Here is a 7954-nt window from a genome sequence, read left to right as displayed (position 1 = left end):
CCTCCCCACCCGGCGCCCCCCTGAGGAACCCAGCTCCGGCGGTTCTGGCCCTGCCTGGCCCGGCCCTGTGTACACCGGTCTCCCAGGTGCTTGTGGAAGTGTCGGGGCACCTGTGTTTCCAGGAGGTGGCTGAGAGCGAGGAATATCAGGGAGGGCCACAGTAGTTGTCAGCTTCCTGCATTAGGCTGATGATCAGGGAGGGAGGGACGGAGAAGTCTGGGCCTGGAATCCCCCCGCCCCTTCCCCAACAGCCTGTGCTCGGGTGAGTTGTAGCCCTTGATCTCATGGATACAGGAGAAGGTCAGGCTAAGCCCCTGTTTACAGTAGGCTGCTTTTGCCCACAGCCAGTGTTGGGCATCCTTGGCCTTGTGGTGGCTTGTGTGGCTCCATGCAGTAGCTCTGCTACGTGAGCCTAAAGTGTAACCTGGGCGGCACCAGCTGCAGGAAATTTGCTGGTGGAGGGGTCCCCGTGTACCTGATGGCATCAGAAGCCTTAGTGTGCCCAGCAGAGGAAGTTTGGATGGGGATGTCCTCCAAGTTCTGCCTGTAAAGCTTTGTAGCGTAGATTAGGCTAGTGGTTCCCAATCTGTGGTATGCTGACAGCCTGCCAGTGGTATGTGTTAACAGATCTATTATAATTACTTTATGTGACAAAAATTTGCTGGTGGTACTTAAGGTTTTATCATTTTAAATGGGTGATGCGCAACCTGGCAGAGTTTGGGAACCACTGTACTACGCTGCAAGTCATTCCTTTACATGGGAGTATTTATACTCTTTAAGATGTGGAGGAAAGAGGACATGGAAGTGGTCACACTTTGTGTTTCATGTAATAGTCTAGTAGGTAAAGAATATGCCTGGAAAATGCCTTCTCCGTCCTCTTCTGGCTGAGGGGGCTTCTAACATTCTCCATTTAAGTTGGGGTTAGCAGTCTTTTCTGGTGCCAGGGTGAAATGACCCAGCTCTGATTGAAGGTGGACCAGTGCTACAACCCAGCTGCCACTTCTGTCTGCTATCTCGCCTTGGCATAGTATGTGCAAAGTGCCTGGCCACCCAACACAGCACCACCAAAGGTTCCCTGTCCCCAGCGCCCCATGCCACGGGCCAGATTCAGCTTGTGGGCTGTAGGTTGCTTATCTCTGCATTAGTGTTTTACAGTGATCAGACTAAGCTAAGCAGGGTGGGAGTAATCTTGCTGAAGGTGTGCAGCAAGGAATGAAAGACTAAGAACAGGGAGCAAGAGCCAGCATGCTCTGCACTTAGTAATTGGGGTACACTTCTGAATGTCTTGGCTTCCACTGTCTGTTTTTATGTTTGTTTGTTTATTGGGAAGTGGGAGGCATGGATTTGAATCTGATCAGGCTGATGAGAGCATAGACTTCCCACATCCCAGGTGGTGGCACCACCACTACCACCTCTTCCCCTGGCAGCCACGTTTTTTAAATGTCTGATGTAATGCTCCCAGCTTGTTAGATGTGGTTCTTGGAGCATGCCTCCTCTAGTAAACCTAATTTGTGAATCCAGGCTGGACTTAGGCATGAGTCTTACTCAGCCTTGTCAATAGGATATCAGCTCTAGACATAGAAGGCATCTGGGCAGCATGGGGAGTGGTGCTGGCAAAGGTTAGCAAAGAATTTAGGGACTTATGGACTTCTAGATGTCTAAGCAGTTAGGCAAGGGGCTTAACTAGATTGTAGTTTGTTTATTTATTTGCTATGATTTATAGCTTGCTGTATCCAAAAGGTTTAGGACTAAGGTACCAAAATTAGTCTCTGTCCCTTTGTGTATCTAGATATAATCATCCCCAACTGAAGATTGAACAGAGGGAGTTGCCCTTGTAGCAAGAATGTGATGTTTGCCGTGCTGGGAGAACAGGAACAGGATACAAATCTCACTTTTCACTCAGTTAGCAGAGACTTGGTAGCATGTGGGAGCTGAATTGCCTAAGAGACCATATGTACTGTGTGTACTATGGTCCAGGGCTGCAAGGGTTTAACAGGACTTTCCCTGCAGTTACTGCTCTTAGTTCCTCTGACACCAGTGCAGGAACTGAAAACAGGGCAGCTGTATGCTCTTGGTGTGTCTAGGTAGTGTGGAGGACCTGTCGACTGACTCAAATACAGAGGCTTCAAAGAAATGGACATAGGAGAGAGAGATTTAAAGATGGGATTGGGGGTGGGGGCTGGAGTGGAGCTGCAGCCAGTGGCAGGGAAGGAAAGAACGAGGATTGAGGTAAGAGTAGCTCTTACGGTATGGAGTGCTGACTTCTCTGAAAACTCACTAGGTTGGGGGTCAGCAACATATGGCCTATGTACTGGATACAGCCTGCAAAGAGACTTTATATGACAGCTAAGCATGCTGCTGCTTCCCCAGAGCCACAGGAGGATAGGGACAGGCAGGACTACTGTGCTTCCCAGCAGTAAGCGGGGTCTTTCTGGATTCTGGCCAGTCTGATTCTGTTCCACAAGAGCCAGCGCAGAACATTGCTGAGCTCCAGTTGCAGCTTGTTTGGATCAACAAATCCAGTTTAAGAATCGGCAGAACTGGGTGGCAGCAGTATTTGGTTTCCTTCCACCTACTTTCTGCCTGCCACCATCAGCTGCTTGGCCCCTATGTAAAGAAGCTGGGTCAGAGGTAGCTGATTGGGCTGTTTCGGAGGACAGTGATTCTTTTAGGTGTTTTGGATCGCTGTTCTGTTTTGATTTGGCCAGATCTGTTTCAGAGATTCGGATTGGCCAGGGAGAGGCAGGCACAGTCAGGTGGCTGCAGGTCTCCTGTGGCTTCTCTGGCTATGCCTGCCTCTGCCCCCCTGGGGGAGCTGCAGGAGAAGCCTCTATGGCTGCTCTGCCCAGCCCCAGCCTCCCGGAGGGCTGTGGGGCTGTGCCAGACTCTTCCCAGAAGGCACATCCAAAACATTTCCAAAATGTTTTGGATGGTTTCTTTTCGGAGATGTTTCAGAGCCTTCTGTTTCATTTTGGATTCGGTGTTTTGGATGCCGAAGCACCTCTGAAATGAGACAGCTGCTGCAATTTTGCACAGCCCTAATGCCTGGTCCCTGGCAGCTGGGTCCTCCAATTTTGACTCTAGCTCCCCCTGGATTGAGTGGTTCTTTTGAGTGTAGCCATAACTGAAGTGCCAGTGGAGTGGGAGTTTGCTGGTATCTGCCTGTTACAGGTATATCCATAAGGCAATGTGCTGGGTGGCTGTAGCTGTAGCTTGCTTTGGCTCCTTAGCTGCCTAAGTTTACAGGGAGATAGGCCCTGTTTTCCTGTTAACACAGCATGCCAAGTGGACACGGGGCTTGAAGGGATAGTGCTTCATCCAGTAAGTAGGGCTTCTCACCATGGGAGAGAAGAGGGAAAGGGGACTGCTAGCCAGCACTTGGTATGGGGAGGTTCTACTGATGTTCTCTTTGAGCTTGCTCTAAGTAAGGGTTTGGGTGGCAAAGGCACTGAGGGGAGTGTTAAATGGCTTTATTTAGACTCCTGGTTTATACAGTGTGGTTTTGGTGGAAATGCCTATACAGCTGCCGGCTATTGCTCGATTGTTCCATGGCAGGGTGGCTGGGTATGTGACTCCCACAGTGCAGAAGACGCTGCTTTCTTTACTTAAATATTGGCCCGAACATCCCAAATTTTGCTGTCAAAATAAAAGAACAAGTCTAATCACTGATCCTGCAAATCCAGGTACCAACATATGCCAGAGTACGAGAAAGCATGCCAAAAATGGTACTGTTGTGGAAGTATATATATCCTGTTCTTCCTAAGTTTTGAGTGAGAGTGCACCATCACGTGGCCTACTGTCCAGCGAAAGATTGTTGACCCTTGGACTAGGTTATTCAGTCCCATCCAGTTTCCAAAGTAACATGTATATCGGGCAAGAGGACTAGTACAAAATCTGGGGCATGGTAAGGAGAAATGGAATTAAATTCAGGTGGGGCCATGAGGTATAGCAAACTGAGAGAAGGAGCAGGGACTGCATATGTAGAGACCTTGAGTTAGTAATTTAAAATTGTGTTATGCAGATGTATGAGAGGGTAGAAATACGGCTTGGTGAAATGAGGAATAACCATCCTTCCTGGATTCCCAAGGGAATGGTCCTCTAGGCACAAAAGGGAACAATCCCATTGCACATAAAAAGGGGCAGAGGGGCCAAGAAACTCTCTTTGCTGAACAGGGAAATCCAGGAAAGCCTAGGGGTAAAAAAAAAAAAGGCATATAGGCTGTATAAAAAGGGGGTAGCCACCAAGGAGGAATATACCTACTTGGCTCTCATTTGCAGGGAGTCAGTTAGGAAGGCTAAAGAAGCAATGGAACTCAGGTTGGCATAAAAAATGAAAGACATATAGACTTTAATATAGGCTGGCAGCTGAACAGCACAGGCATTTCCATCAAGCTCCACACTGTATATACCAGGAGTCTAAAAAGTCCTCCTTCAGGTATATAGGAAGCAAAAAGAAGGCGAATGGCAGCGTAGGACCCCTACAGGACAGACTAGGGCTATTGGTGACAGATAAGAGTGACAAAGCTAAGCTTTTCAGTGAGTTTTTAACATCTGTATTCCTGAACCACAGATAAAGATATATCTACCAGTTGAATTATAGACAGGCGCGAGAGGGACACCACCCACCAACAGTTAGCGCTGACCTGGTGAAGGGAAGCTTGGAGGGGCTGGATGTGTTTAAGTCAGCAGGCCTGGACGATTTTCATCTAAGCGTGCTGAAGGAATTTGTCAGTGTCATAGCAGAACCACAGGCAAGACTGTTTGAGTACTTGTGGCACTCAGGGAAGATCCCAGATGACTGGAAAAGGGTCAGTGTGGTCCCTATTTTCAAGAAGGGAGGAAAGAGCATCTGGCTAACTAAAGGCTGGTTAATTATTAAGGAACACATTTTTGGGAGTCCAGCAGGAAAAATAATGCTGAAGGGCACAATGCCTAACTAACATTGTTTCTTTTTATGACCAGGTCACAAAATGCGTAGATGCAGGAGTCAAGGTAGATGTCATTTACTTGGATTTTAAAAAGGTCTTTGATACAGTGTCTCATCCCATTCTTACAATTAAACAAAGCAGCTGTGATGTAGATGATTACACACCTACAGAGTGGTGGTGGACGGCTCAGTATCAGCCTGGAAAGATGTGGGCAGTGCGGTTCCCCAAGGTTTGGTCCTTGGACCAGTGCTGCTTAATATCTTCATCAGTGACTTGGATGAGGGCATGGAGAGCACTCTGCCCAACTTTGTGGATGACACCAAATTATGGGGCAAAGTAAACATGGTTGGGCAGGGAATGGACTCAGGTGGACTTGGACAGGTTGGAAAAGTGGGCAGAACAGAGTAGGATACAGTTTAACAAAGGTAAGTACAAAGTGCTGCACCTAGGGAGAAAGAATCACCAGCACACTTACAAACTGGGAGATGACCTTCTAAGTAGCACAGCGGCAAAAAGGGATCTCAGAGCCATAGTTGACTCCAAGATGAGCACCCCAGTGCTCTTTCCTGCTCAGGGCAGGGGGTCAGACTTGATGATCTAGTGAGGTCCCTTCTGACCCTGAAAATATATGAAATCTAAGGTTGTTACAGATGGCCTTAATTTTAGCCTTCCCAAACGTTTTAAGTCCTTGACTCAGTAGTCTTGATAGTCTTTTAATAGAAAATTTGTGTACAGTATTGACAGCACCAATTATTTATTTTCATTGAGTGATGATTACTGGTGATAATGTAGAAACCTGAGTAGTAGGCTTGATAGGAAGTCTCTCTTCTCTTGATGCTGGCTCTGAATGTGTGTCCCAGTTACTTTGGATTTTATTCTGTAGCAAATTGACTCCATAGTAAGAAGCTGAGAGATGACCAGCTCTTCCAAGGTAGGTTCTATCACAGCATTTGGCCACTAAGAAGTCAGTGAGCTGGTACACAGCATATTAAGCATACTTATTTTATAGGAGATTAATATTTGTATACCTAGACTTCCAAAAGGCCTTTGGTCTGGTATCCCATAATGTTCTCATGGAAAATTGGAGGATTGTGGGCTTAACTTGATGGTGAAGTGGGTAGGAAGCTGGCTGCGGGGTAGAACCCAGAGAGTTCTAATGAACGGATTTGTGTCCTGGTGAGAAGTGGCCAGTGGTGTCCCTCGGGGGTCAGTGTTTGGTCCAGTGCTTTTCAACGTCTTTATCATTGATTTGGATGTGGGGGTTTTAAAGTTCACTGACCAAGTTTGCGGACAACACCAAGTTATGAGGAAGCGTGATCACACTTGAAAATAGGCTGTGGATCCAGGCAGACCTAGATAGGCTGGCAAGTTGAGCAGATCAGAACCAGATGAAGTTCAACATTGAAAAGTGTATGGAGCTCCATCTGGGGATGAACAGCCCCCGACATACTTACAGGTTTGGTGGTGCCAACTTGACTATTATTATGACTGAAAGGGACCCAGGGGTAATAATAGGCCATGAGCCCACAGTGCAATGCTGTAGCCAGCAGGGCAAACAATACTCTGGCATGCATCAACCAATGCATCTCAAGCAAAACCAAGAAAGTGATTATTCCACTCTGCTCAGCACTGGTGAGACCGCAGCTGGAGTATTGCATCCAGTTCTGGGCACTGGACTTCAACAAGGACGTGGTAAAGCTTGAGAGAGTCCAGAGAAGAGCCACCCGTATGATCAGAAACTTTCAAGGCAAGCCATACGAGGAAAGGTGGAGGGATGTGGGCCTCTTCAGCATAAAAAAAAGAAGGCTATGGGGGGACTTGGTAGCAGCTTACTGCTACATCAGGGGAATACATCAAGGGCTCGGCGAACAAGTGTTCACCAGGTCACCCTTGGGGAGAACCAAGAGTAATGGCCACAAACTCCTGGAAGACTGTTTCAGGCTTAACACTGGGAAACATTTCTTCAGTCAGGGTAGCCAGACTATGGCATAAAGTCTTTCCAGAGGTGGTGCAGTCATCTACCCTGGAAATCTTCAAGAGGAATCTGGACAATCACCTCACTGGGGTCACCTGACCCAAGTTGTCTTTCCTGCCTGGTGCAGGGGGGGCTGGTCCTAGTGATCTTATGAGGTCTCTTCCAGACCCTAACAATCTATGAATCTATAGTGACTGCCAAAAACTCACTTACCTTGCTATTGATGTCAGCTGACGTCATTATCTGGCATTGCTGAAACAGCAGTGTCTTCTCAATACACAGGTAAGTATTTTTGAGGGAATATAGTCTGACTGCCAAACTTGTGTTTCTTTATGCTTCCCCACCATATTTTTCCCCTGCATCCTGATATACATTGACTTCTCTACAACTGGCTGACAACAGTCCAAATAGCACACAAGCTAAGCTATCAGTTTTGCACAGCAGCATTGAACAGAGGAGTCTGACTCACTGGTTAAATTTAATCTGCTTCATGATTTGAATGGCTCTGAGAATGAAAAGCTTGCAGTGGGGCAGAAGCTGCTGAATTTATAAAAAGCAAGATAGAGGAAGAATAACCACAGGAAAGTAATAACAGAAGAGAAAAAATAAGACACTTTAAAGTTGAGAGAAAATAAGGCTTAAGTAAGAAGTAAAGGCAGAAGGAATGGAAGTAAACATGAATGCTAGTGACTTAACTATTTAGTTGTTGAGAGTGGTGACATTTCAGAGGTTGGGCTGAACAACCGATATGTGTATTCAGTGCACTTTACTGTAAGCCACATTTATTAATCTGAAATATCTGGGATGTAGCTCAGGAACAGCACTTGAAAATAAAGATCATAGAAAAATGCTCCACTTAATTGGCAATCCTGAGAGTTGGGTAAATTGCAGTAGCATTGCTGGTTTCAGTACTGAAAACCTGATTTGCTTACCTTGAGCAATTGGTTGCACTGATCTTTTTAAGTATTGCTTTGTGCATCAGAGTGATAGTTACTCATGACTGATTTTTAAATTTCTGCAGGAAAAACGCTGTGTAGGGTATAAAATAAAG

The sequence above is a fragment of the Crocodylus porosus genome, unplaced genomic scaffold (assembly GCF_001723895.1).
Source record: "Crocodylus porosus isolate Cpor-Errol unplaced genomic scaffold, CroPor_comp1, whole genome shotgun sequence".
NCBI classification, from domain to species: Eukaryota; Metazoa; Chordata; order Crocodylia; family Crocodylidae; genus Crocodylus; species Crocodylus porosus.
This window is presented reverse-complemented; position numbering follows the sequence as displayed.